This window comes from Musca autumnalis, unplaced genomic scaffold, assembly GCF_047663935.1.
Source record: "Musca autumnalis isolate F117 unplaced genomic scaffold, ASM4766393v1 scaffold_5, whole genome shotgun sequence".
Taxonomy (NCBI): Eukaryota; Metazoa; Arthropoda; class Insecta; order Diptera; family Muscidae; genus Musca; species Musca autumnalis.
The window spans coordinates 154,242,161-154,269,120 of record NW_027412088.1 but is presented as its reverse complement, the minus strand read 5'-3'; the positions used below and the strand labels follow the sequence as shown (position 1 = coordinate 154,269,120).

Below are 26,960 nucleotides of genomic sequence, written 5' to 3'. Positions count from 1 at the left end.
GAAAAAATTGAGGTGAAATTATATTCAAATTCAACACTACACATTTTTTGTTTTTTTCTTTTTCATTCGATACATGCTAGTCTTGAACACACGAACTTCTGATTTGTAGTCAAGCACACTACACCACTCGCTCGAACAGCAAGGGTTGGTTAAACTCATCCATGTACATCAACATGTTTTTGAAATTTTGTAAACAAAAAAACACACATGCCGACGCTGAGCTTTGAACACACAACTCTAGAATTTGTAGTCGGACACACTATCTCTGTGCCACCATACTCATTACTTAGTAAGTAAGTAGTAAGTAAGGTAAGTAAGTAAGTAGTAAGTAAGTAAGCGCCGCAGTCAAAAATATTTTTTAAAAAAGTCGCGCGATTTTTTACTAAATTATTTTCACAATTTAAGAAGATAAACAATGCTTGTAAAAATATTTAAATACTTTCTAAAAAATCGAGCGATATTTTCTAAAAATATTTTTACAATTTTAGTAGATAAAAAGTTTTTGTAAAAATATTCAAATACTTTCTAAAACACGAAAAACACCGCAGACGAAGATATTTTTGAAAAAAAATCACGCGATTTTTTACAAAAATATTTTCACTATTTAAGAAGATCAAAAATGTTTTTAAAAATATTCAAATAAGTTCTAAAGAAAAACGAAAAGAGCCGCAGTCGAAAATATTTTTGAAAAAAATCACGCGATTTTTTACAAAAATATTTTCACAATTTAAGAAGATTAAAAGTTTTTTTCATATGTTCAAATACTTTCTGAAAAGCGAACAGCACGTAAGGCAAAAATATTTTTCAAAAAAACCGCGCGATTTTCTTAACAAATATTTCCACAATTAAAGAAAATACAAACATTTTGTAAAAATAAGCAAATACTTTAAAAATCGCTCGATTACAAAATAATTTTTTCTTACTACTCCGAATTAAGAAAAAAACAAGGAAGGATCTTTGGCGAGATTCGAAACTATAGTCTTGACTGCCTTACCCCTTGGTAAATATCGCCAAATTTTTCCCAAATTGTTCTAATACAATATTAAAACAACGACTATGGGATTAAGCCTGACTATTTTGAAAAGTGAAAAAATATATTTACATGTCTACATCGAAAAATCCTTGCATTTTAGGTATAAAGTGTATTTGGCAATATTACTGACAACAATGCGGGGTATCTTTTTATGAAAAAATTAACCCTCATGCGAGTCACTAAACGGGTCTTTTTGGTCCCTTTGTTCAAAAACGTTTACAAACTCCTTTAAAATGTGATCGTATCAGATCAAAATATAATAATAAATTAAAGTTGTTTTAAAAAAATATTAAAACAACGACGATTAAGCCTGACTATTTTGAAAAGCAAAATACAAGTCCTCATCCCAAATAAAAAAACGCCTACACTCTTAATCAAAATATTCTACAAAATTATTTGTCATAAAATTTTCTTATAGGACCCCGAATACACAAAAACTCTAAATCGTACCTAAACGCCAGGAATCTGCCAAAAATAAAATCACATTTTAGGGTTAATGTTGTACTTTATCTGAGTTTATTCAGTTTTGTCCCACAAAACTTCATTCTAGATAGAAGACCTCAAAGACAAAAATATTCTCCATCAAATTTTAGTACAAGTCGCCGAATAAATGAAATATGTATTTACAATATAAATACATATATTAAGAAAATATATACAACAAATTTGCCAACAAAATACCCAAATATTTTTTGAATAAATTTGTTTTGTTCTTTTATCGAGTTGATGCATGAAAGTAACATGAAATTTATTTTTAGACGAAAGGTGTTAAAAGAAGAAATATTCTATAAAAAATTTCACTGTTAGTCCCAGAATAAACTATATATCTAAGTAAAATACTTTGTTAAGAAAATGACGTTACGTGGAAATTATTTGTTAAACTTTTAGACTCTTAATTAAAATTTATTCCATACTGTGCCAAAATAAGAAATATTCCAAATCAAATTTCATTATGAGTGTCTGAATAAAAGAAGTTTGTACCTAGAATATTTAACATCTTCAGAAGCTTTCGCTTTTTATATATGATTTAGGACCTTATTCTACAGTTTTTATTCACATTTTCGTTATCTGCGGTCACAAAATATATTTTATTAATGTTTTTCATAATAAAATCGTTCAGAAGATTACGTGTGCTCGATTCAAACTGTATTTTTGAATATCTATGGTGAATATATATATAGGGAAAATATTGATAAACCAGATCGGACTTTATAAAATTACCTATTTTAGTAATATAATCTAAAATAACATCAGGAGGATAAGTCATATGTTCCTGATATTGTATGTGAAAATGCGGGGATAGTCTACGGCTATTGTCCAGTGAATGTATCCGACATACGAGTCCTAACATCCATGATGGTCCTAAATACTATAATGGTGGCAGCTACTTCTGCTCTGACAAAATTGACTGAATTAACCCTTGAAATCGATGTAACTAGCCATATCCTAACTAAATTTGCTATGCTCATTCATGATACACACACGCATGTCAGTTTCTAGGTTTAATTCAGTCAATTTTGTCAAAACCTGTAGAAATGGGCGGAACTTGCCACGCCTATTTAGGTTACTTCCCGACGTAAACTTTCAAAACGCCGATACACGTGTCTTCTTTTTGTCGGTCCTCTTTCATAATCTGTGCGGGGTTTTTTGTAATTTAAAAACCAGTAAGGAAAGGATCAAAGTCGGGCGGGGCCGACTATATAATACCCTACACCACTGTGAATATGTAAAATATAAATCGGAGCTATATCCAGATCTTAACCGATTTTGATATGATTTGGCACATTTATTTCCAGACCGAATTCATTGACACATTCCAAATATCATTGAAATCGGACTTATATATCGTGTTTGGAGCTGAAAATACACGAAATCGGCCGCAAAAATATATATGGGTGCTATATCCAAATCTGAACCGATTTCGATATAATTTGGCACATTTATTTCTAGAATGAATTCGGTCACACATTCCAAATTTCATCGAAATCGGAAATATATAGCGTGTTTGGTACAGAAAATACGTGAAATCGGCCGAAAATATATATGGGAGCTATATCCAAATCTGAACCGATTTCGATATAATTTGGCTCAATTTAAGTGGCGAAATTTCGTGGCCACTGGGAACCACATATGTAAAATTTCAGCTAGTTCAAGCAAAAAATGTGGCTAAGATCCCTAAAATACCTTAAATCGGGAGGTATCGTTATATGGGGACTATACCGAACCGTGGACCTATCTTGAAAATTTTTAGTGGAGCAATTTAGCGGCCATTGGGAACCTCAAATGTAAAATTTCAGCTGGTTTGGGCAACAAATGCGGCTAAGATCCTTAAAATACCTTAAATCGGGAGGTACCGTTATATGCGGGCTATACCAAAACTTGGACCGATATAGCCCATCTTCGAACTTGATCTTCCGACGGCTAAAAAAATGGTATTCCCCAATTTTCAGCGAAATCGGTCAACAAATGCGACCTGTATGTTGCGAACGGACGGACGGACACGCATAAATCGACTCAGAAAGTGATTCTATGTATATCCCTAGAAGGAACTATGGGTCTATCTCGCTTCCTTTTGTATGTTACATACAAATGCACTAACACATAATACCCCTTACCACATAGTGGTGTAGGGTATAAAAAGTTCAATTTTGTTGTACAGTATAATTTTAATCAGCAGGATTTTGTGCATACTTCGGCATTGGTTGGCACTTAGGCCTTCTCAAATGTATTACTACGCTTACATTCATACTACTATGTACTCTAAAATTTATAAAAATTTTCATAATTATAAATTTCAAATTATGCAAAGAAATAATTTCCGCATTGCACAATGGGCCCAATGGTAGGTTTCTAAGGCAAAAAGTCTATTTTTGAAGTCATATATTTGTATAAAATAGTAACGGGATTAGATTCTTAACACTTTGAACCACTTAGAAACACAATCATTTCAACCTGGTAACGCTTCATGGCCACATACCGGGCTGGCAAAGATATTGCATCTTATATTGTACAATTTTATAAAAATTTATCAAACGAAGAACAACTTTGTTTCGCTCGACAATTAAAAACAGCTAACTTAACAAACAATTTTTTTAATGGATAACACGTGTAAAGGTATGTAAATTAATATTCTGATTAAGAATTAAAAGAAGTTAGATTTTGTAAGGAATATTTGATGTAGACATGTGGTGTATTTTTAGTGTAGTTTATATTGTAGTTTACATGGTTTTTGGAATAGAACTCTCGGTATTGCGACGTATTGTCGAAACTGTATATATGTGATAGAAGGTAATAGTGAGAACTATATGTGTAGAAAATTTCATGCCTGTGTGGATCCGAAAACTTATAGAAAAATACTTACAGATAGCGTGACACTTAAAAATGTGGATATTTTTATTTATTAGACTGGGTTGGGACTGGACGATGCTCAATATGACACAAGTCGCCAAATTTTATAGTAATCTTATCCGAGTTACACCAAGCATTGAAATCTTCAATATTCTAGATCTTTAAATTTATGGGTCTATCTTGTATTGCGACTAAACTTGAGTTGCGTTGTCAGTTGTCTGCGCGACTGAGACGAAATGTTGTACCATTAATGTCAACTCAACTGGGTGGTCGATAAACATGTTATCGATCAGTGTTTTTTCAAACTTGTGACCTCTATTCGCCAAAAAAAAAAAAAAAACATTTTAAAAATAATTGCGCTTTGGATAACTCTTTTGTGTATTCTGGACAATATTTTAATATTTTGGCTGAGTTTTCGAGCAAATTTGGAAAACAACCCAAGATTGGAATATAACCTGCCCATTGAATCTTCGGATCGTCAAGTTTTATTTGCTGTCCAAAAAAATGATAAGTTCGGTGGAATTATTTTTTGATGATGAAGAAAATATACAGGACATTGCATCTATTAGAAGAAATTTGAGGGACAAGTCGAATCCATTGGAATTGCCATCTGCACTGTAAGCTGATGATCATGTGGAAAGATCTGTATAATCAGTAAATTATCTCAGGTTTAAGGCGTATTTTGGATTGCCAAAGGATGCCGTAGTTTACGTTGTGGAAACGTTAAAGGATGACTTCAAAGAAAGTTACAGATCAACAGGAATACCCCCACTTTTAAAAGTGTGCGCAGCGTTGCGATTCTTGGAGGACGGAAGTTTCCAAAAGTCCCATGGCAATGATTTCAACAATTGCATGGCTCAATCTACATTGTCGAGAGTATTGAAGGAAGTTGTCCACTTGATAGAGGACAAATTGTGCCAAAATTGGATCGTTTCGAAGTTGACAGAGGAGGAAAAAAGGCAAAATAAAAACCATTTTTATTCAAAAACGAAATTCTCTGGTGTAGTTGGGTATATAGATGGAGGATGTTCGTCATTTGTACTTAAACTAAACCTACTGTATTTGTCACCAAATTCATTTGCAAAATATTTGCTGCTGTCCGCTCCAAAGGCGATAAATTCACTTATTTTGATGGACCACCACCAGTGTCGTTGAAGTTTATTTTATTTTGAGGCATTTTCTTTTTCAACTTTGCTTTAAAGTGAATCCAGACTCTGCCACTCTTCAGGTGTTCGTTTTAGATGTTCATGGCTGTTTAAACTGTCCGAAATGTACCTCCACGCTTCATCCGCTGTGGCTTTGGTTTCACCAAAACTCCCGAACTCCTCGGGCTAAGTTTGGATTTTCACTCAGTTTAACAATTAATATTTCGAACTGCTGCTTTGTCGTTATTTTCACCATATTGATACACAAAATTAATTAATGATGCAAAGAATCAATAATTGCTAACAAAATGTTTATTTTTCCTTCTATTTTACTTCTTGTTTCTTCGAAAATGTTCACTGCAACTGAAAATTGGTGGTTGCTGAAAAACAGCCGATTCGTCAACTGAGATTCGCAACTTCAGTTGAGAGTTGCCATACGATAATTGTTATCGACGATCGACCCCTTAATAACTGGTACTACAAACACCTACTAAATTTCAAGATCTTAACCTGTAATTATAAAGTTTTCAAATAACGGACGCGATCGCGGTTTTCTATTTCCAAAACATATGTAAATTAATGATAGAGGTCACAATTACTATTGTTTTGTATACCAATGCGTCTAATAATCTCTGAGATTTCGCGTTTGGCTAAAACACATTGTGGGGGAAGTCCCCTACCCCCTCCATTTTTCGGGATAAAAAGTACCTTACGATCTATTCTCAGACCTTATGAAGATTTATATTTCGAACATCATGGTATACCTGAAAAAGTTCCTATATATATGTATGTAGATATATATATCTGAACCGATCAGAACCAAATTTTCAGGACATGATTCTAAACTGAACAGTATTTACCATATCAAATTTTAAGGCGATCGGATGCAAATTGTGACCTTTGTGGGGCTTAAATATAAAATCGGATTAAATAGGATGAAACATATATATGAAAACTATATCTATATCTGAACCGATTCTTTTGCAGAATTTTGCAGAAGTACTTTTATGCCCATTCTAAACATTGGAACGAAATTTGGTAGCTCTAGCTGCTTCCAGTGACTTGTTGCCTCAAAAACCTGTCATTGGGTCCAATGTGCATTGCTTCAAGGACATAACTCGCAACGAATTTTGGGAGTTATGTCCCCAAAGCAAAGCGGACATAACGCCCAAAATCAGTTTGGGAGTTATGTCCGTGGGAATTATGTCCGGGCACCTGTAATTTCACAATTGCGTGCCAATCCATTGAGAACATAATAGGTAAAGAATAAATAAATAAATAAACTACCAAAATTCCAAATTCCATCTTTCGCGTTTTCATATCCATTGTTTATCCGCGTTTGCATTTTGAGTTCCAAATTATAAAAAACGAACATTCTAATAATCTGACCGCAGGGATTCTCATTTTGGAGCATAATATTGAATTGGATCTTATGCATAGATATCGATAGTTTTAAAGTACTTACAATGATATTTTTTTCTTATGTTGAACTTTACAATATTTTTCTTCTTTATTTCAAGTGTTTTGTATATATAAATTTAGTTATTAATTCTGAGAATTTACTTTAACTTTCTTTATTGTATTTCGCATTGTTGTTTCATTTTTTCACACAAAGTACCGATGATACTAGGTTATTCAAATTTATCACATTTCTTTGTCGTACTTATGTATACAATTTAATAGTTTAACATACATATGTACATAGGTACGTACATAAATAAGTATGTAGAAATGTGTATTTGAGATCAACGGTCTTTGTTTTTCTCTTTGCAGACGTTTATCACAAAAGTATCATAGCAATAAAACTGTCAATATACATTTTGCTTTCGTTGAGTTTTGTAGGTAAACGAAATTGGCAATAAGGGTACTCGCATAATGTACATAGTAGGGCTATGACTTTTCGATATTTTTTTCTCAAAAATGATTTCCTGTAGCACGGATGAATGAACCTTTGTCTATTAATCACTAACATAACGTTTATTGCATTGAAATGTAAAAAAAGTTCACGCACAATCGATTAAAAAAAATATTTTTTTGAAAAAATGTATGAAATGAAAATATTTTTTCTCAAAATATTTCCTTATAATTATAAGGTAATTCGGTTGTAAAAAAGTCATAACCCCAGCACATAGATATGTACAAATTTAAGATTTGTATTAATATTTAAAGGAGTTCATAAAACGAATCATAACCAAATTATAAATCGTTTATTACCAAAACACTCATTCATGTGATAATGCTACAATAAAACACCAACAAAAAAGAAAGAGAACTCGAATATTTATTCAAACAACATTTTTATTCCTTTAATGGTTTTGTTGATAACAATGTTTACTGTTGACAAAAAAAATGTTTGAGCTCTTGACATTGAATTGCTACTAGAACAAAGTTTGGTTGATAATTTATCTTATTCGAATTATCTATCGTGAAGAATATAAAAAAACTATTTTAAAAATAAATAAAAATTAACTAATCTATATTCGAGGACTAATGAAATCAAAATTAATGTTTCCAAAATCAAAGCAACAATTTTTTTTCAAAATGAACTTATGACTTTTGATGTGTAACCTTATATTGTTTTTTAGTACTTCCGGAGTCTAAAGTTTGATATTTGTATACTTTATAGCAGTTACATTTTTAAATATCGAAATTTACAGTTGTTTTTTTTATCAATTATGGATTACACCGCCCGACAGCCAAAATTACACATGAACCGGACGATATTCGCCTGAAACTATATAAAAAATGGAGTAAAATGGTCCTTAAGATTTTTCGTTTTCTCATCCTGTTGACCTTTTAAAGTACATTCAGATTTCAAATTTGTAAGTTATTTTTTAATAAATATTTGCATGAAATTCATCAAAGAAAACAAAATATTTTATTCTATATATAAAAAAATCACGAACAAACCATAGTCTGACACCGCAGCATAATAGAAGATCAAAAATAACAAGACACGTGTCCCGGCGCTTTTCCCCTTCACTTCCACTTTCGCGGTTATGGGCCCTAAAGGTTTGAGGCTTTGTTGCTAAGAATTTTGCTAAGAATTTTTAATTTGCTCTCGGAGGAAAAGTTGTAGCTCTTGTCTTAAAGAACTGATTCTGAATACATAAAATTCCCACAAAACACATCTTTAATGTCAAAATCGTCAATGTCAAAGTGTTGCACTGCATAAAGGATATTAACATATATATTTTTTTGAAACAAATTGCAGGATGTTTTCAAAGGATTTTTTCGTATTTAATTTTTCAAGGACATTTTTGATGCCCTTGTTATCCTTGAATGTAATAAATGAGTATTATTATATAAATCCAATATTCTCCTCTTTAATATGACACCAACACCATCATCGGGCAATTAGTACAAGTATTTAATTGTTTTTTTTTTGAAAAATTTTGTCCTTTGAAATTTGAATGTCTTTTAAAAGGTCCACAGGATGAGAAAACGAAAATTCTTAAGGGCCATTTTACTCCATTTTTCCTATAGTTTCAATCGTATATAGTCCGGTTCTTATATATATGAAATTTAATGGCGATCGGTCAGGTTAACTCGTGCCAACCTAGCGATCTTTGTTTCCATAGTAATTTGTATGGGGCCAAAGGTGTATTTTCGATGAAAAACTTTACCAGTTCATTGTAGTGGCTAGTAAAACGAATTCTACAACAATTTTCGAAAATCGGAACAGATTTTGATATAACTCCAATATGCATGTTTGGCTGATTTCGGGAATGTTGGACCCAAATCTTTGTAGGATTAGTTTTAGTACAATGAAGTGTTAAAGTTTTTCATCGATCCATACCACAATTGCAGAATTTCCGTGAAAATGCACTATGGCCCCATACAAATTGCTATGGAAATGAAGATCGTCGGTTGGCACAGGTCATAAAATTTCATATATAAGGTTTTTGGGTCAAATGGAAAAAACTTGGGGTAGGAGTTAAAAAAAAAAATTTTTTTTGATCGCCCTAGTGTACAGCAGTACGTAAAATTTGAAGGTACTTTGTAAATTTTGGAATTCGAAATATAACAAAATATGTATAAACCAATATTGATCATAATCCGAAACACCAAGTTACAGTCACCTCTGTAGACTAATCCTTGAAAAGACTTCTCATCGAGAACCCATAATATCTCTATTATATTAAAACGTGCATCTATCCCCACAACTCTCTGTACACATATTTTATACCCATATCGAATTTCAGTAGGTAATGTGGCTAAAACGTTAAAAATACTGAAAATCGGGAGGACCTATACCGGCAATTCTTTATAGGTATATACCGAATTTTACCCATTTCTGTAAGATTGTGTGACTAAAATTTGGAAAATACTGAAAATCGGGAGGTAGCGTTCTATGGGAGCTTTATCAAAACGTGGGTCCTACACTGACAAATTACTGGGAGAAAGTTTTGTAGCCCCAGAGATAACAAATTTCAACCATATCGGTAAGAGAATGTGGCTAATATTAATACCGAAAATAATAATTCCGAAAATCGGGAGGTACCGTTCTATGGGGGCTATTTCAAAACGTGGTCCTATACCGAAAATTTTTTGCAGGAATGCTGTATATCCCCAACGAAGATTATATACCGAATTTTATTTATTCCTGTAGGTTAATGCGACTAAAACCTTTAAAATACCGAAAATCGGGCGGTACCATGGGTGCTATGTGAAAACGTGAACCTATACTGAAAAATTTCTGGGGAAAAGTTTGGTAGAGAAAAGGTAAGAGAATGTCGCTAAAAGCTTCAAAATACCGAAAATCGGAAGGTACCGTTCGATAGGGGCTATATCAAAACGTGTACCTATACTCACAAATTTCTGGGGAAAAGTTTGGTAGCGCCAAAGAAGACTAAATACCAAATTTCAGCCATTTTGGTAAGAGAATGCGGCTAAAACCTTCAAAATACCGAAAATCGGTCGGTACCGTTCTATGGGGGCCATATAAAAACGTGGACCGATATACCTCATTTTCAATGCCAAACATTCTAGCTGTATCTTGATGTCAACCGCCGGACGGACATATGTACATGGTTATAATGTGGCTAAATCCTTCAAAATACCAAAAATCGGGAGGTACCGTTCTATATAAAAACGTGGACCTTTACTGAATTTTTTTTAGGGAAAGTTTTGTAGCTTTACGGAAGACCAAATGCCAGCCATATCGGTAAGAAAATGTGGCTAAAACCTTCAAAATACCGAAATTCGGGAGGTACTGTTCTATGGGGGCTATATAAAAACGTGGACCGATATACCTCATTTTCAATGCCAAAATCCTAGCTGTGTCTTGATTTCAACAGGCAGACGAACATACGGACATGGTTATATCGACTTAGAATTTTATGATGATCAAGAATATATGTATGAACATATATTTGGGTTATGACTTTTCGAAAATTTTCTCAAAAATAATTTCCTGCAGCACGGATGAATGAGCTTTTGCCTATTAATCACTAAAATAAGCTTTATTCCCTTGAAATGTTTAAAAATAACACGCATAAATCGATTTAAAAAAATATTTTTTTTAAAAATGTATGAAATGCGAAATAAATTTCTGAAAAATTATTTCCTGTTGCACGAATGAATAAACCATGGTAGAATAATAAAAGGTAGTCGCATCTCTCAAATATGTATATGTAGGTAAATACAACACTGTACACCTGTAGTTGACCGTGTCAACTACAGAATAACAATAATACGACATGACATTTAATAATAAAAACAAAATATATTTTGTATTGTATATATTTGACAATGAACGTATGTACTTCAAATTTTAATTTTGAACAAAAATTATAATCAGCCGGCTGCATGAAATTAAATTTCTTGTTATACCATGGAATAAATTTAAGCCTACTAATAACTAAAATAACGTTTATTCCATTCAAATATTGAAAAAGGTCATACGCAAACTCAGATTTCTGTTGTAGAATATTTTGCAAATATATATATATATATATATATATATATATATATATATATATATATATATATATATATATATATATATATATATATATATATGGTTTAGTGGTTTAAATTCATAAATCAATTCACTTAAATCAAAATTGACTTGTGTGAATCACTCCAAAATAATTTAGATATAATATTTTTATTTATGTTTTAAAATATGCTTTTGCTTATAATTTCAATATTCAATTTAATAAATTTATTATCTTATTTTCCACAAATCTATATTTTGTTACTCATTAAATTCACATTTATTTTTATTTCTCTGATTAATTCTTTATCACTAAAAATTTTGCAAGCAAAGAATTGCGGAACGATATTATCACGGACGCCAGCCAGCGTTACCACCACCACGACCCGATGCGTTTCAATTCGAACTGAAAACTATTTCGCCAAAAAATGAAAAGCAAAAATCTTTGATCTCTACTCTGGTCAGGCGGCAATCGCGTTTGGAATGTGCCAAAGAAGAAACAGAATCAACATCGCTTAAAAAGTTGTCATTGTCGTCTTGGTCGTTGTTGTTGCTGCTGCATTGTAAAAAAATTAAATTATTTTTGAACAAAAGAACATTCAACATTTAAATAAAAACACAATAATAAAGTAATCTATACAAATTATGTCTTCTTTCTTTCATTTCTTGTCATTCTTCATTTTGCTCCAATTTCAAGTAGGCTGTAGTTTCGCACCACAGAAACTGAAATTATTCAATTGTATGTAAGATTTGCACGAGTAATACCCACAACTTCCGCACGCAATTTATTGGCTTGGCATGACGCGAGAAGCCAGTTGGGTATCGGCGGTGGCTACATCATAAATATTTCAATTCCAATAACCTTTGCCTTAGTGGGTCAATAAATTATGCTACTTCTTTCAATATGTCATCCATCTTACGATAGTTGTTGAATTTAATTTGTTGTTAATTTGAATTTGGTTCCAATGAATAACAGTGGGACAAAATATCTCAAAAAAAAAAAAATATCTCTTTTCCAGAACCTGCAAGAATCTATAAATTGTTACAACGAAAACAAATTTTCCTTTATGGTATCGAATAAATAGTAAACATTAGTAGATTCTTGATTCTAGATTTCAGGAACAGACCCTATTTCAATTATAAAAATGTTGTACATACATTCTTGAGAGGTTTTCTAAAATAATTAAAACTGGAAGTAACCAAACATTAAACTAAAAGGTCGACTTTCGACCTTCGGTAATTCCGCTAACTCAAAATCGACCAAAATTCAAAAACTGGTTCTCTGAAAAGTCGATTTTTTCATTTAATGGGAAATTAATTATTCCCCTCAGAAGGGAGACGGTTGAGTTGGCCCAGTCCCTCTGAGACATCGCCACAAGAATTATCTAAAATAAATGAAAATCACAATCACTTTTCGGCTTTCCAAAAAAAAAAACATCAGAACAAAAATATTTGCAAACAACTATCAGCACGTATCAACTAGAAACTCATCGAGTTCTGTAAGTTGAAGATAACATCAACGCAGTTGCCTGTGAGTGATTGTTGTTGGAATTTATTTCAAATTCCCCTGCGCATGTCATCCGTTGTATTTTGTTTGTTTTGATTTGTTTGAAGTTTCAATTTCATTTGATTGTTTTTAAATCTGGAGAATTACCCCAATGTCTTAAACTTTTTCGCTGAAAAAAGGCATCATTTCAAAAAGCTGAAAAGCCAATTGTTAATTCCCTTCGCCGGGAGGAAGTCATGATATTGGTAGCGATCAGTAAAATTTTGCCACTGTCAGTTCATTTTGAAAAACATTACTCTCTGTAACAGAAAGTAAAGGTGAACAATCAAATGAGATTGAAACTTCAACCAAATCAAACAGTTTTAAAAATATTAATTTCTCCGAAACTAGAGCAGATAATATCGATTGACAAAACTATCTACCGATGTACAGTGCGAAATATGGGCACTTTAGTGGAACTTTACTCATAACTTTTAATGTGAAAAACATAGGTTACTAAAATTTTCCAAAAATGTTTCTTATAGTTGAGGGTCGTATGTGGATAAATATGGGCCACATAGACCTGTGGTTTTTATAGCCCCCACATATCGGTGGTGACCGTTTTTACGTATTAGGTTAATTTTTCAACCGATTTTGCTGCAAATTGGTATATTGGGGTTTCAGTGGATGGAGAACATATGTACAAAATATTGTCAATATCTGTTCGCGAATAGGTATAGCCCCCATTGAATGGTACCGGCCAATATAACATATTTTAAAGATTCCAAGCACATTTACCAATCTATTTGTTGGCATTTTGGTATTTTATGTTCTCCGTAGGTAGAAAACCGTTTTGGGAAATATTAGCAACGTATTTTCTAGTTTTGCTATAGCCCCAATATGAAGGGGGCACCCCATTTGGGATATTTAAATGGTGTTAGGTAATTATTGGCAACAGAGTTTGGTTTACTTTAAAATTTTGTCTTCATTGAATAGAAAATATTCTAAAAAATAATTCAGAGCATATATCCTTGCTTTGGCCCCTCCCCCCAAGCATCCACATACGTTAGTAAATGAAAAAAAAAAATGTTTTTGAGATGTTTTATTTTTAGTATAGTATCATTTATATAACATAAAATTTACAAATTGAACGTTTCGACTAAGGATATGTTTATCTTTTTAAACGGTTCTGCAAATGAGTATATCACCTAAAAGCATCTGGTGCAACTATGCTTTGATTTAGGTACTTAACGATGTCCTGAGAAAACTGGTAAAATTTGACCATTTTTTTCTATAAAATGTGAACGAAATTCGCAAGAATAGTCATAAAACTATTAAAAGCAACATTTCTTAGTATTGGTGAACCCATTTTAGGATAAACGAAACCAACATTGACATCTAATGCCGGTTCAAATTTTCAAAAATATAGCTATATGAATATTTCAATGACTTTCTGAAAAAGTAGCAAACCTGCAGCTAATTTTTGGTTTGTCTATAGAAAAATATCCTACATCTCAGAAAATGTGCGATTTATTCTGCAATTCACCACAATACATTAAAAAACCTCCAAAACATATAAAAAACAAGAAAAAATATTTATTAAAGTGTATACCCCCAAAACCTTTTATTTTTCAATCGCGAGTTTTCAGAGCGGCTCCAAGTTACCATGTTAAAAGAAATCACTAATAGCACAAAAACATTATATTGAACATAGATATAATGAGGGATAATAAAAATAATTTTGAAACTTCAAAAAATGTGAATTCAGCAACTAGAAAAGGGAGTTAAACTTTTGACCATAACTGCCAAAACCGCAAATTTCCGCAGAAAGTCTATACAGTTTTGAAATCTACAGGAGCTAGGCTTCAATTTGGTACTAGTGGTCATTCTTGCGAATTTGTGGAAAGTGACTAAAAGTTTAAGGAAATCCATACATCTTTTTACCAATATTATAACCAAAATATTTGGCAACCCTTGCAATATAGAGGAATTTTCATAACTAGAAAAATGAAGCTTAGGCAATTTACTAAATGATTCAACTTAAGTTAAGGCGTTAAAAATAGTCCTTTGTTTCATAAATTCGCTTAGAATACAACTATTTTTTCTCATTTTTAAATACATTTTTTCTTCAAAATTAGTCATGTTTGTGAGGAGTTTTCTCCTTAAGGACCGTGAAAAATGGACAAAATAAGTTGAGTTTCGAAAAATTTGGAAAGTTTTGAAGTTATTTGTTTTTTTAAATTTTTAAAACGACGACATGATTTTTTTGATTTTTGTCGTTGGGCGCATCCACTGTGCCATGGTTGAACAAATATAAGGTAAAGTAAATACAAATCAACAACAACCACATAGAAATTTGTTTTTGTTTGTAATGTTAGTGTCAAATGTATATGTAAACAAAATAAGGAAATGTCTAACAATTTTTGAATTTAAAAAACTAATAATTTTTCACATTTGATTGAATTTTTGGAAACATGAATGAAAATTCGTTACATTTTCACTTTGAATGTTTCCACATCATTCCACTTAATGCATAATTTCTCGCAGAAAGTAGAATTCTTGCAAAAATGTTTGGCGGGAAATTCATTGAAAAAAGAGAAGCTGGTTATTAGGGCTTTATTTTTTTTCAAATTTAACAAAATACCTCACATATCAACAAACGTTGTACCGCCTCTATAAGCGGTGTTTTATTGTGCGGCTCGTCGTTCGGACTTGGAGGAGATTACATATCATTGATATGAAGAAGTCTTTCTGGGAAATAGTTTTTTTTCGGAATGATATATTTTTTCCTCAAAAATATATGGTAACACGGGGCGCCTTCGCCACGTTTTTGTTCAAAGTGTTCTCATACCGACACCGTTAAAGTTTTTTCAAATATTATTTTTGGTACAAATATTAGCATATCTTGACTATAAGTTTTGATATATAAGTGGTTATAATTTTGTTTTCAAAATATTATTTTTGAGAATTTACAAAATGTTTAAAAAGTGGCGAAGCCTCCCCACCCATGGGGCAGCTACGCCATCGATATTGAACATTTTCCAACGGACTCTAAAACTGTAATTTACCACACTTTTTCCTTAAATATCAACATTATGCGAAAAAGGAACATGTTTTCTATTGAATAATCAAAAATGATTCCAAAATTCACAAATAGTATCCGATTCTAGCGGTTAATTGAAATAGGTTCCTTGAATTTAGGTACAAAAATCGCAATATAACCAAAACAAGAAACGTTTATGATACTATTTGATGTTAACTTCACATTATAGTGTGGTATATCTATGGCATAAAGAATTAAAGTTAAACATGACAAATTTCTGACATTAACCCATTACACCCCTATCATGGCGTAGGCGCCCCACCCCCAACATATCTCATAATATGAATATATTGACATTTGTTATTGTTTTTTTCATGCAAATTATTGGGATTTCTATTCTTCAGTATTTGTCTTCTAACGGTATAAAATATATTTTTGATATCACAATAGGTAAAGAAGACATCACAAAAAACATCTACCATAATTATTTTTCCCAATACCCTCAAAACACAAAACCGCGTGCGTCCGCTATCATACTTATGACACAACTGCCAACTTTTGGTAGATGATAGATCTTCATTAAACTCACAATTTTGCCCTTAACGGTTTTTTTCTAGCACTTGTATTTTGCGAGAAAATCGGCGATGGCGTACCCGCCCCAGTGGCGAAGGCGCCCCATGTTACCATATATCCCTAATGTACATCGAAATAGCAATAAATATATAAAATGTCGTATGGAATTTGACGCTAACGTTACAACCCAGTTCAGTCAGCTGTGTATTGCTGTTACCTTTTATTGTTCTACCACGTTCCGCACAAACCACTTTGAAAAAATGTTGTTTGAAAAATCCTATAAAATGAATTTTTTTTCTTAAAAAATTATTTCCTGTGGCACGAATGAATGGCCTTTTGTCTATTATTGACGAAAATAACTTTTATTCCATTTAAATTTTAAAAAAAGGTCCCACACAAACCACTTTTAATTTTTATTATATATGAAATAAAGTTATATATAATACAAGTGAGAAAAGGCTATAGTCGTTACGGGGCCGACTATGTAATACCCTACACCAGTACCTCTGTGCATAATCTTTTCACTCGAAAACATTTGTTATAGGGAGATAAGAACGTTTTCACCTATCTGGCTTTTATACCAAATGACTTAAGGCGAACTGGATCAAAATAATTAATATTTAATTTTATATTTGACTTCTTCTATCTCGATGAGAAAGCTTCGTGATGATCCGGTCAAAATTCCGACCTGTAGTGTGATTGCAGAAAAAGTCGACAAAAGGGATGTATTACCGACTATTGCGATATCTCTATTATTTGACCACCTACGCCAACCTACTTTGCATAATTTTAAAGATGGGATTTTCTACTTTCTTAGTCAGGCTTTGCTTTTAGATGGTCCCGAACCAAAGGTGTGATATTCGTAATTATTATTAAAATCGCAAAAATGAAAAATTGGGTTCTATTAGCGACTATTGCGATATCTTCGTTGTTTGACCACCTACGACAACCTACGTTACACCGTTGTAAAGGTGATATTTTCTATTTTCCTTGCCAGGTTTTGCTTTTTATATACCCTTATAGACGCTGAGATATTTGCTTTGGAATAAATGTTGACTATTTCTCCAAATAAATTTTTTGCTCATTCCGACCGATAAATATTATCCGACCATCACCAAAATCAATAGGCTTCTTCCTCTGTGAGACCTCCATTAATCCTCGAAATTTCGTGACGATCCGATCCAAATTGCGACCGGTAGCGTGATTTCCAAAAAAAAAAAATTGAAAAATTGGATGTATTACCGATATCTCCGTTAGTTGGTCACCTACGCCGACCTAGTTTGCATCATTGTAAAGATGGAATCTTCTACTTTCATAGTCAGGATTTGCTTTTGGAAAGTCCCCAGCCAAAGCTGTGATATTCGTCATTATAATTAAAATCGCAAAAATTAAAATTTGGGTTTTATTTGCGACTATTGTGATATCTTTGTTGTTTGATAACCTACGAGAACCTACTTTAAATCATTAGAAAAGTGATATTTTCTACTTTCATTGTCAGGTTTTGCTTTTGGTGTACCCCATACAGAAGCTGAGATATTCGCTTTGAAAAAAAGTTGTCTTTTTACCCACATACATTTTTTTGCCCACTTCGATCCCTAAATATTATCTGACCATCACCAAAATCAATAGGCTTGTTCCTCTGTGGGACCCCCAATAACCCTCAAAATTTCGTGACGATCCGATCAAAATTGCGACCTGTAGCGTGATAACAAGGTTTAGATGGACAGACGGACGGACACACACAGCCAGATCGACTCAGCTCGTCGAGACATTCATTTTGGTACATATAAGTACGGGTCTACGACCATTATTTCGATGCGTTACAAACTTTTTGGCCAAAACCAACTTATAATACCCTCCCCACATAGTGGTGTAGGGTATAATAATTTAGTAAACTTTGTTGTTTCGCGGGGTAAATCGCAAAACTGAATATAAGGCATTAGTCATGGGATACTTAGCAATAGAATTCAACAAGAATCTCATTAGTTTTATGTACTTTAGTTTTTGAGTAAAGTTCCACTAAAGTTCCCATATTTCGCACTGTGCGATGTTGATTTAAAAAAAGAATAGATAATATCGATAGCGCCATCGATTTTTTTGCCAGCTCCACTATCTACCCACTGTACACTATTTGCATTTTAAGCAGATTTATTTGAAGAGACAACCTTTTGTGTATTCATAGCTACTGAAAATTGTTGTTCTTTTGTGTGTTTTACATTTGTTGCTGCTTTTGCTAATATTGAAAATAAAAGTAAAACATGTTTCGGCATTTCACGTGGTTCGTGACTTTGTTTTGATTTTATTGCTAAAACTGCATAAATTAATAACTATTGTATTTTATTTCACCCAAAATGCAGTAGTTATTCGGAAGCTTTGAACAAATAATACTTTTTTACCCGTTATTCGAGTATTGCATCTATTTTTTTAATATTTATGCACTCCGTTTATGGAAAGTTCATTCACCTAATGTGAAACGGAATGATTTTTTTATTGCAAACAAATTGAGAAGCAGGTGGCAATGCGGATCTGAAAACGTCAGTAGTAAAAAACATGTAAACAACAAAAATCTTCTTGGTTATTTTTAAATGGACATTTAACAATCTTATTATACATTTAATAATTGAAATATTAATTACTCTTTTTTATTAAATGTTGTTCTAGTTTTTTTCAGTTTCCTTGACGCTTCCCAAATTCGCGATGATTTTGACATTTTATAAATTGGTTTAGTTTTAAAGCCATCAAAGCAGTTGACCGTGTATTTATTTTAATTCGCTAAATTGCTAATGTTTTTATTAGCATCTTTTTAACTTGTTATAGCTTCTAACTTTAAAAATGATTTACTCTAGGAAATTAGTAGGCCTCAGTTTGTAGTAGATTTTATTGAATTTCGATTTAAGTCTTGCATTTGGTTTCTTTTCCTCAAAATAAGACAAAAAACCAGTAAAAAGCATTACGATCGGCCGGTCCAAACTTTTCATACCCTCCAAGATGAAATATTTTGAATGAGTGATGAGTTTTCTTTCTGTTACCAAAGTACCAATGCCCACAATTTTAGGTGGAGATGTTTTGTGATCACTAGGAATCCTTAATACCAAATTGAAGCTAATTGGGTCTGAAAATGTGGCTCAGAATATGGACCTATGTTCATAATTTTTGGTACATAAGTTGTGTGAACTTTAGGAGCCCCAAATTTCAAATTAAAGCTAATTAGGTCTGAAAATATGACTAAAACGCCAAAATACCTCAAATACCAGAAGACAAGTTAAGACTCTCTACCATAGAGTGCTGTGCGATTTTGTTTAGTCTTTCTACTAATTGCAATGAAAGAGGAATATTGAGGAGCGCACCAAAAAGGCTTAATCGCACTCTACTCAATAGGTAAACTTTGGGGACTAAGACGTTAGGTTATACATTGTATAAAATGCATGGTGGCCTTCGCTCTGTACCAAGTTAAACCAGGCAAAGCTAGATAGTTAGCAACGCACTGATTCGATCCCATTACCTGCGCTGTTAAATACACTCAAACCTTTGAATATTTTAGTTGAAAATATTCGTCTTCCAGCCAGAAGCGGTTTTAGGTTCAGGGAGATGAAGACTTGGGACGATATGCGTTTCTTCTATCTATATATCTTCTATCCTCCAGACTGTCTTGCTAATGTGATCACTAGACATCGGATTTTGCATATTTGCATATTTTTTATTAATAAAGATACGAAAATTCTGATTGGACCAAAATTCGTTTTGAAGAAAACTGAATGCAATGACAGGCTCATATTTTTTATTTTTTTGCATATTTGCATATTTTGCATATGCACAAAATATGCAAAAAATATGCAAAATATGCAAAAAATATGCAAAATATGCAAAAAATATGCAATATATGCAACTATTTTTTTTGGCCAAAATCATCAAATTAAATTTGGAAAGTCATCAGAAAGTGTTCTAAATTAAGTTTATTACTGTAAAACGTCGATTTCTTAGCAGATTATCATGTTATTAATTACTATTCCGCCACAGCAATAAATTTGGACTAAAAGACTTAGAAAATTTCCTATAACCCAGCCTTCTTATTACAACATAAGTTGCTTTCTAATACAAATTTGTTCAAAAACTCAATCAGAAATGTCAAAATGTATGTATCCAAATATGTTGATAGTTTCTGCTCGGCCAAAATTGTCTGACAAAATAACAAATGAGCTTTAAGTCTAAGAAAATATTGAATATTACATAAAATCTTTGATATTTTACTAAAAACATATAACATATAAAAAATATATACGGTGCCATCATGAATATTTCCCTCTGAATTTTCCACACGGAAAGTAATTTTAAAAAGTGAAATTCTTTTAAAATCAATTTTTGTTAAAAGTTGAAAACTACTTGATTCGCTTCATTATGGCGTATTCTAGTCGAATCGACAAAAATATTTCCTTTTGGGGCATAAATATGGAAATAAAAATTGTGAAATTGGGGAAAGGAAACAAATTCTGCACGGAATTTTTATTCATGATTGCACTCTTAACTATATTTAATACCCTTAGGGTATTATGTCTTAGTGAATGAGTTTGCAACATGCAAAATGAAACGAAATAGACCCACAGTTTCTTTTGATGATCTGCATAGATTCGCAATTAGCCATCTGGCCATGTCTTTTTGAAAAGAAAGCACAGGTCACATTTATAGACCAATTCGCATAAAAATTGGGGATTTTTGGCCCTAGGGCGATCCCTATTTTGGTAAGAATCGATTCAGATTTGAATATTGCCCCCATATATACAGTACATTTGCGATAATCCCTACACCACAGGTTTCGGCGGTGTCCGAATTATCAAATTGTTCGGATTAACGAATTGTAAGGAAAATAAATTATCTTATATGATTAAATCACTCGTGAAAGTTATATAATATTTTTAAATTGTAATTACTAATACCGAACACTTAAATGAAAGTGCTGTACATGTAAAAAATAGTGAGATTTTTCTCGACAATCCGGACATTTTTATTGGCATTGCCCGTATTTGTTCCGGAAAAAGCTAATCAGATTGTGAAAGTAGTACTAGAAATATGACGTTTTTAAAGTTTACATCAGGATGTAAGTAAACCAAGAGACAGATGTGGAATTTTATCATTTTGTAAATTAATATTCCTTGAAATCTTTGCCTTTTAGGTGTGTAGTGCGTTTGGCAACTTTAATGACAATATTGCGGCGAATATTTTTCTTAATATATTTATTTATATCCTATACAACAAGACTAATGTGTCATGAAAGGTTTGTCCTTGTACTCGATAATTTTTACTAAATGTTGCTGAAACAATTTTTACACCAACTTCTCCATTAAACAACTGTCAAAATTCGAAGCATTGGTAATAATTAGTACAAATTATCGAGTACACGGATAGGTATAAATTAAACAATTGTGTTACAAAAGGGTTATGACTTTTCGACTATGTTATCAACATTCCAAATACTTTTCTAGCAGAAATATGTGAGTGGTTTTGCCATTTTAAAAAGAATTCCAAGGTTTTTGACTTATTTTACCACTACTACTCTATTGTGTGGTTTTTCTAAGTGATGTAATTTTGCACTAATCATTAGGTGTTCTTCATTTTATTATTAATCGTGGATGGGTATAACAATAAAGCATTACTTTTCGTCGAGGAGTGAACATTTTCCAATTCTCCATTAAGCGGTTTTATGCGTACAATATATATCGATATTATAAATTATGTATTTTTAGCGCATTAAACTAAAACCATGTCATCACTTTTAAAGCGGCAGTTAGAGCATTTTTCCAAAGAGCTTTTTGACCACAAAGAAAAAAAAATTGCCAATTTATGTCTGTATATACTGAATAAAGGACTAAACACTATAAAATATATTCAAATCTAATATGTGGATATTCAAAACGTATACTTCTAATTATAGTTATATTCCAGAACCTGGATTCATAAATGGTACTTTAATACCAAAAAAATTGCTCTTTTATCTGAACAAAAATAGCGATGACTAACTCTAGCTCCTTTGTTTTTCTGCTAGACAATTTTGACCGATTAGAAACTATCACCATATTTGGACACGTTGATTTTGACATTTCTGATTGAGTTTTTGAAATTTTTCCATTGTATAGGAAGCAACTTATGTTGTAATAGGAATGCTGGGTTATTTGACATTTTCTCACCTTGTGATTTAAGTCTTGTTAGTCCAGATTTATTGCTGTGGCGGAATATCTGGAGAGTCTCAATAACATAATAATCTGCAAAAAACTATGTTAAACGGCAAAAAACTTAATTTAGAACGATTTTTTGATGATTTTCCAAATTTAATTGACGATTTTCGTCAAACAAACACTTGCATATTTAGCATATTTTTTGCATATTTTGCATATTTTTTGCATATATTTTGCATATTTTTTGCATATATTTTGCATATTTTTTGCATATTTTTTGCATATTTTTGATATGACCCCAAATATCGAAAAATTGACCCTCAAAACGCCTAGATCCAAAATTTGAGTCCAATCGGATAAGAAATAAAAAACATGCTAAAATCCGATGTCTAGTGATCACCTTTCAGCAATTCAGAACTTCAGAACGGCTAAGGTCTTGATTCCAATTAGTGTGACTAGACCTATAGGAGACCATTTCCACAAAGCTTGGCATATATACAGATGGATCCAAAATGGAAGTGGGCATGCACTGGAGACGGACTTTTTTGCGAGGACACATAGACGCGATGAAGTTGAATTAGTTCTCTAACATCTTTCAAGCGGAAATTGTAGCTATTTTAAAGGCTGATACAGGTCAATTTAAGTGGTTCTGAGAGGTCAGTAGTGGTGATTATCAACAGCAGGGCGGCACGTTTGGTGTTTAACGTGTATAGAACGGAATCGCTTTCTGTTGGATACCGGGTAATGAGATTGCCAATGAGCCAGCACGTGCGGGATCATAGTCTCTCAATGTTTTAACAACCTCGACAACTTCTACACAGATCTGACTGTTTTGAATGTCAGAACGAACACTGTTGCAAGGTTTCGAGGCATGTCTGGCCCGTTACATCAAGTCGGAGAACTTCTTCCCCACTTTTACTTAACGAAGCCGAGGTCAAAATTGATGTAGGGGTCGTCATGGGACACTGCTATGTAAGTACCGGAACTTGTTACAATGTCGATTACTGCAGGCGCTTTGTGAGGATAAAGAAGACCACGAAACACCCACGAGGTCAGGTCCCAATGTTAAACAACACTAAACACAGACTTTTTGTCCTATGTCTCATACCTGAAATGGCTATGTGGAAAGTACTCTGAGCATCATAAATATTTAAACTAATTGCAACAAACCATGGCACAATAATACAGGTCCAGCCAAGGCAAATATAGAAGGTAGCCGATTCGGCGAATTGCTGCAACAAAGCAACTTTTGCCGTAACATAATACGTCAGAATTTGTAAAGAAAATCAATTCGCCTTGGCGCTTAAATTTGCAGCGATTTAGCTTCGGCCAATCAGAACAAGATGTTTGTTTACATTTCACAATAACAACAATTTTATTTGACATTTCATATTCAATCAGCTGAAACGAGTCGGCTACCTTCTTTAATGTGCCTTGGGTCCAGCAGCAAGCGAATTCAAAGAAAAACAAAGATTTGAAATGTCAAAATTCATAAACAGAGACGAATAAAATTGTTTCGCCGTGACGGAATGTTTTTGAGGTAAATGCCTTTATTGTCAATTCAGGTAGATACATACAAAACATTTTCCGAGAAAAAAGTTGTTGAAGTAATTATTTTTGTGTGACGTAACAGAAAATGCCAGCTGATCGAACCTGAACTGCCAAAATAAGTTATTGCAATTAAATTCTCATACAAAGCACAACAAATGTTTAAGCTTTAAGTGTTTTTTTTCGAGATGCATCACAGCGAATTGAAATGACAGATATGAATTTTGACAGCTCAAATCGTGATCAGCTGTTTTTGTTGAGGGACATGAAATAATTGGGACATGCAAAAAACTGACGGCTTCCTTTTTTCTTATCTAACTTCAAATGCTGTTGTGTTGGGTGCCACCGTGGTGCAATGGTATGCACGCCCGCCTTGCACGCAGAAGGTCGGGGGTTCGATTCCCCGGCCAGTCAGCATCAAACATTTTTCAACGGTGGCAAAATACCCCTCAGTAATGTTGGCGACATTTCCTGAGTATTTCAGCCTTGAAAAACTTCTCCACAAGTGGTGTCTTAAGACACGCCGTTCGGACTCGGCGATAAACAGTAGGTCCCATATCATTGAGCTAAATATGAATCGGGGTGCACTCATTGATATGAGAGAAGTCTCCCTTGTCCCGTATGGGATGTTGTGGAACAATGTTTGTTTTGTTTAACTTCAAATGCTGTAAAAAGATCGGATCTTTCACTACTTCATTGAATCCATACAAAGAGATCCAGCGAACTCATGGTATTTCATCGAACCGCTTCCATAACATTCCAAATAACCGTGGTGTAATGGTAAGCACGCTCGCCTTGTATACTGAATTCCCGGGTTCGATTCCCAGGCCAGAAAACATCACATTTAGTTACCCATCCTGACTATGTTTCCTGAGTATGTCAGTCACTTCTCTATAAGTGGTGTCGAACATATTGTTTCAACGACTAAAGTCTGTCGGGTTCAGAAAATGTCATTCGAGTAAATAAGTGAATTAAAATGGCACTCTATAATCTAAAGAAACTGTTGATTGCTCACGTAGATGACATCGGCATAATCGATCAAACATATGACTGCATATACGGTTTCTTGCTTGATATCATAGTCGCATCAATAAACTTCAGTCGAACTTCTCCATAACGTAGCACATTGGGACTGACAAAAAATTACTACGTTATAGAGACAATTCGTTATAGAGAGATTATTTTGTGTGAAAACTTCCTCTGTGCTTTAAAAACAACTTCGTTATAGAGAAGTATTCATTACAGGAAAGTGCGTTATAGCGAAGTTCAACTATACTATGGATTTTTAAGCTAGTAACGGAATGATGCTATTGTTCTTATATTCATATGTATGCGACCTATGCAAATAGATTTGAAATCACATGGTTAAAGAGAACAAACATCTACATCGCTACGGAAAATACCAAGGTCATATGTTGTTTACTCTTTGCACTGTGTTAAATTAGCAAAATGTTTAAAGTTCTTGGAACAGCTGAAATAATATATATCTAACTATTGTTTTACTATATAAACGTGTCATTTTATTTCTATTATATATTTGAGTTTGGTGATAAGTGACTGACTGAGTCATCATCAACGCCCAGCTAAAACGGCTAAAGCTAGGAGCTTGAAATTTTACCAGTAGGTCACTGTTGGTGCAAATGTGCGAGATAAGGCCGGGTTTTGCAAAATTCATCCTGGAACCACAAAAAATAACAATAACAAAAATCCTTATTATTCACTGTTATTACTTACTTATGTACTTTGTTGGCAACACATTTGTCAAATTAAATGCTATAATTTCATAATACCGTAAAATATCAAATTTTGTAGTTTCTTAAACCAATATACATATGTATATTGGAAAGACAATGAAGGTTGTTATTTTCCATTGCAACAGATGTCGCAGTTGGTGATAATGGTATAAACTTCAAGTAAGCTATAAATTTACGTCTCTTTAATAATGATGTTTTCACGTAACAGGTGTCGCACAAAAGATTTTCTTTCGTTAAAATGCAGTTAGACAAAAAATGATTACAAAAGACGAATTTGTAAAAAATTTGATTTTCAATTTCAAATTAAAACAAAAATTCTTTCAATAATGTTTGGTTTGTTGAACATATGAGTTGCTGTTGAAGTCAAAATTGGGGTATTAAATTCAGAAATCGGTCAGAAATAACAAAAATAATTTCTTTAAAAAAAATTGTTTTAATGTTGAGATTTTCTTTATAATTGTGTCACTTCCGCTAACGAACGAGTAATTATCCATATGGAGAGCTGCCCAAAGACAAAATATAGAATTTCGGGAAGGGGAAAATGAAATGCCAGAGGAACAAGTAAAAAAGTATCAGTCTTCTTAGCAGACAGAGAGGGTATACATACCGTCAACCTGTGTGAGGTCAAACTCTTCTTTCACTAAAAAATTATGGATTTGGGTAAAAACTCAAAAATGTTGCGGAGGAGTACCTGAAGGAATGGAGTTATTCCTTTCGATAAATGTCGCGCCCACCAGTCATTTCAGTGGGTAAGTGAATAATTTAGAGTTTCTGAACTATTATATTAGAAAGCATGGACCTGCCCACAAGGAGTACCTTCGGTAAAACATTTCATAGGATTATTGAACAGACCTTAAACTGCACTTTAACAAAAATGTTACACTTTTGTGAGGAAAGTACCCTAAGGAGTGGACCCATATGA

At 32.9% G+C, this 26,960-nt stretch overlaps 1 protein-coding gene and 1 long non-coding RNA gene across 2 annotated transcripts in view; one reads left to right on the top strand and one right to left on the bottom strand.

Moving 5' to 3' along the window:
- The window catches only part of Slc45-1 (Solute carrier family 45 member 1), a 65,891-nt gene that overhangs the window by 23,586 nt on the left and 15,345 nt on the right, over nt 1-26,960 (bottom strand). The window lies entirely within an intron of this gene.
- Nucleotides 4,548-5,320, top strand: LOC141386468 (uncharacterized). The gene is made up of 2 exons (XR_012408387.1): nt 4,548-4,998; nt 5,050-5,320. It is a non-coding gene; the product is annotated as an uncharacterized lncRNA (long non-coding RNA).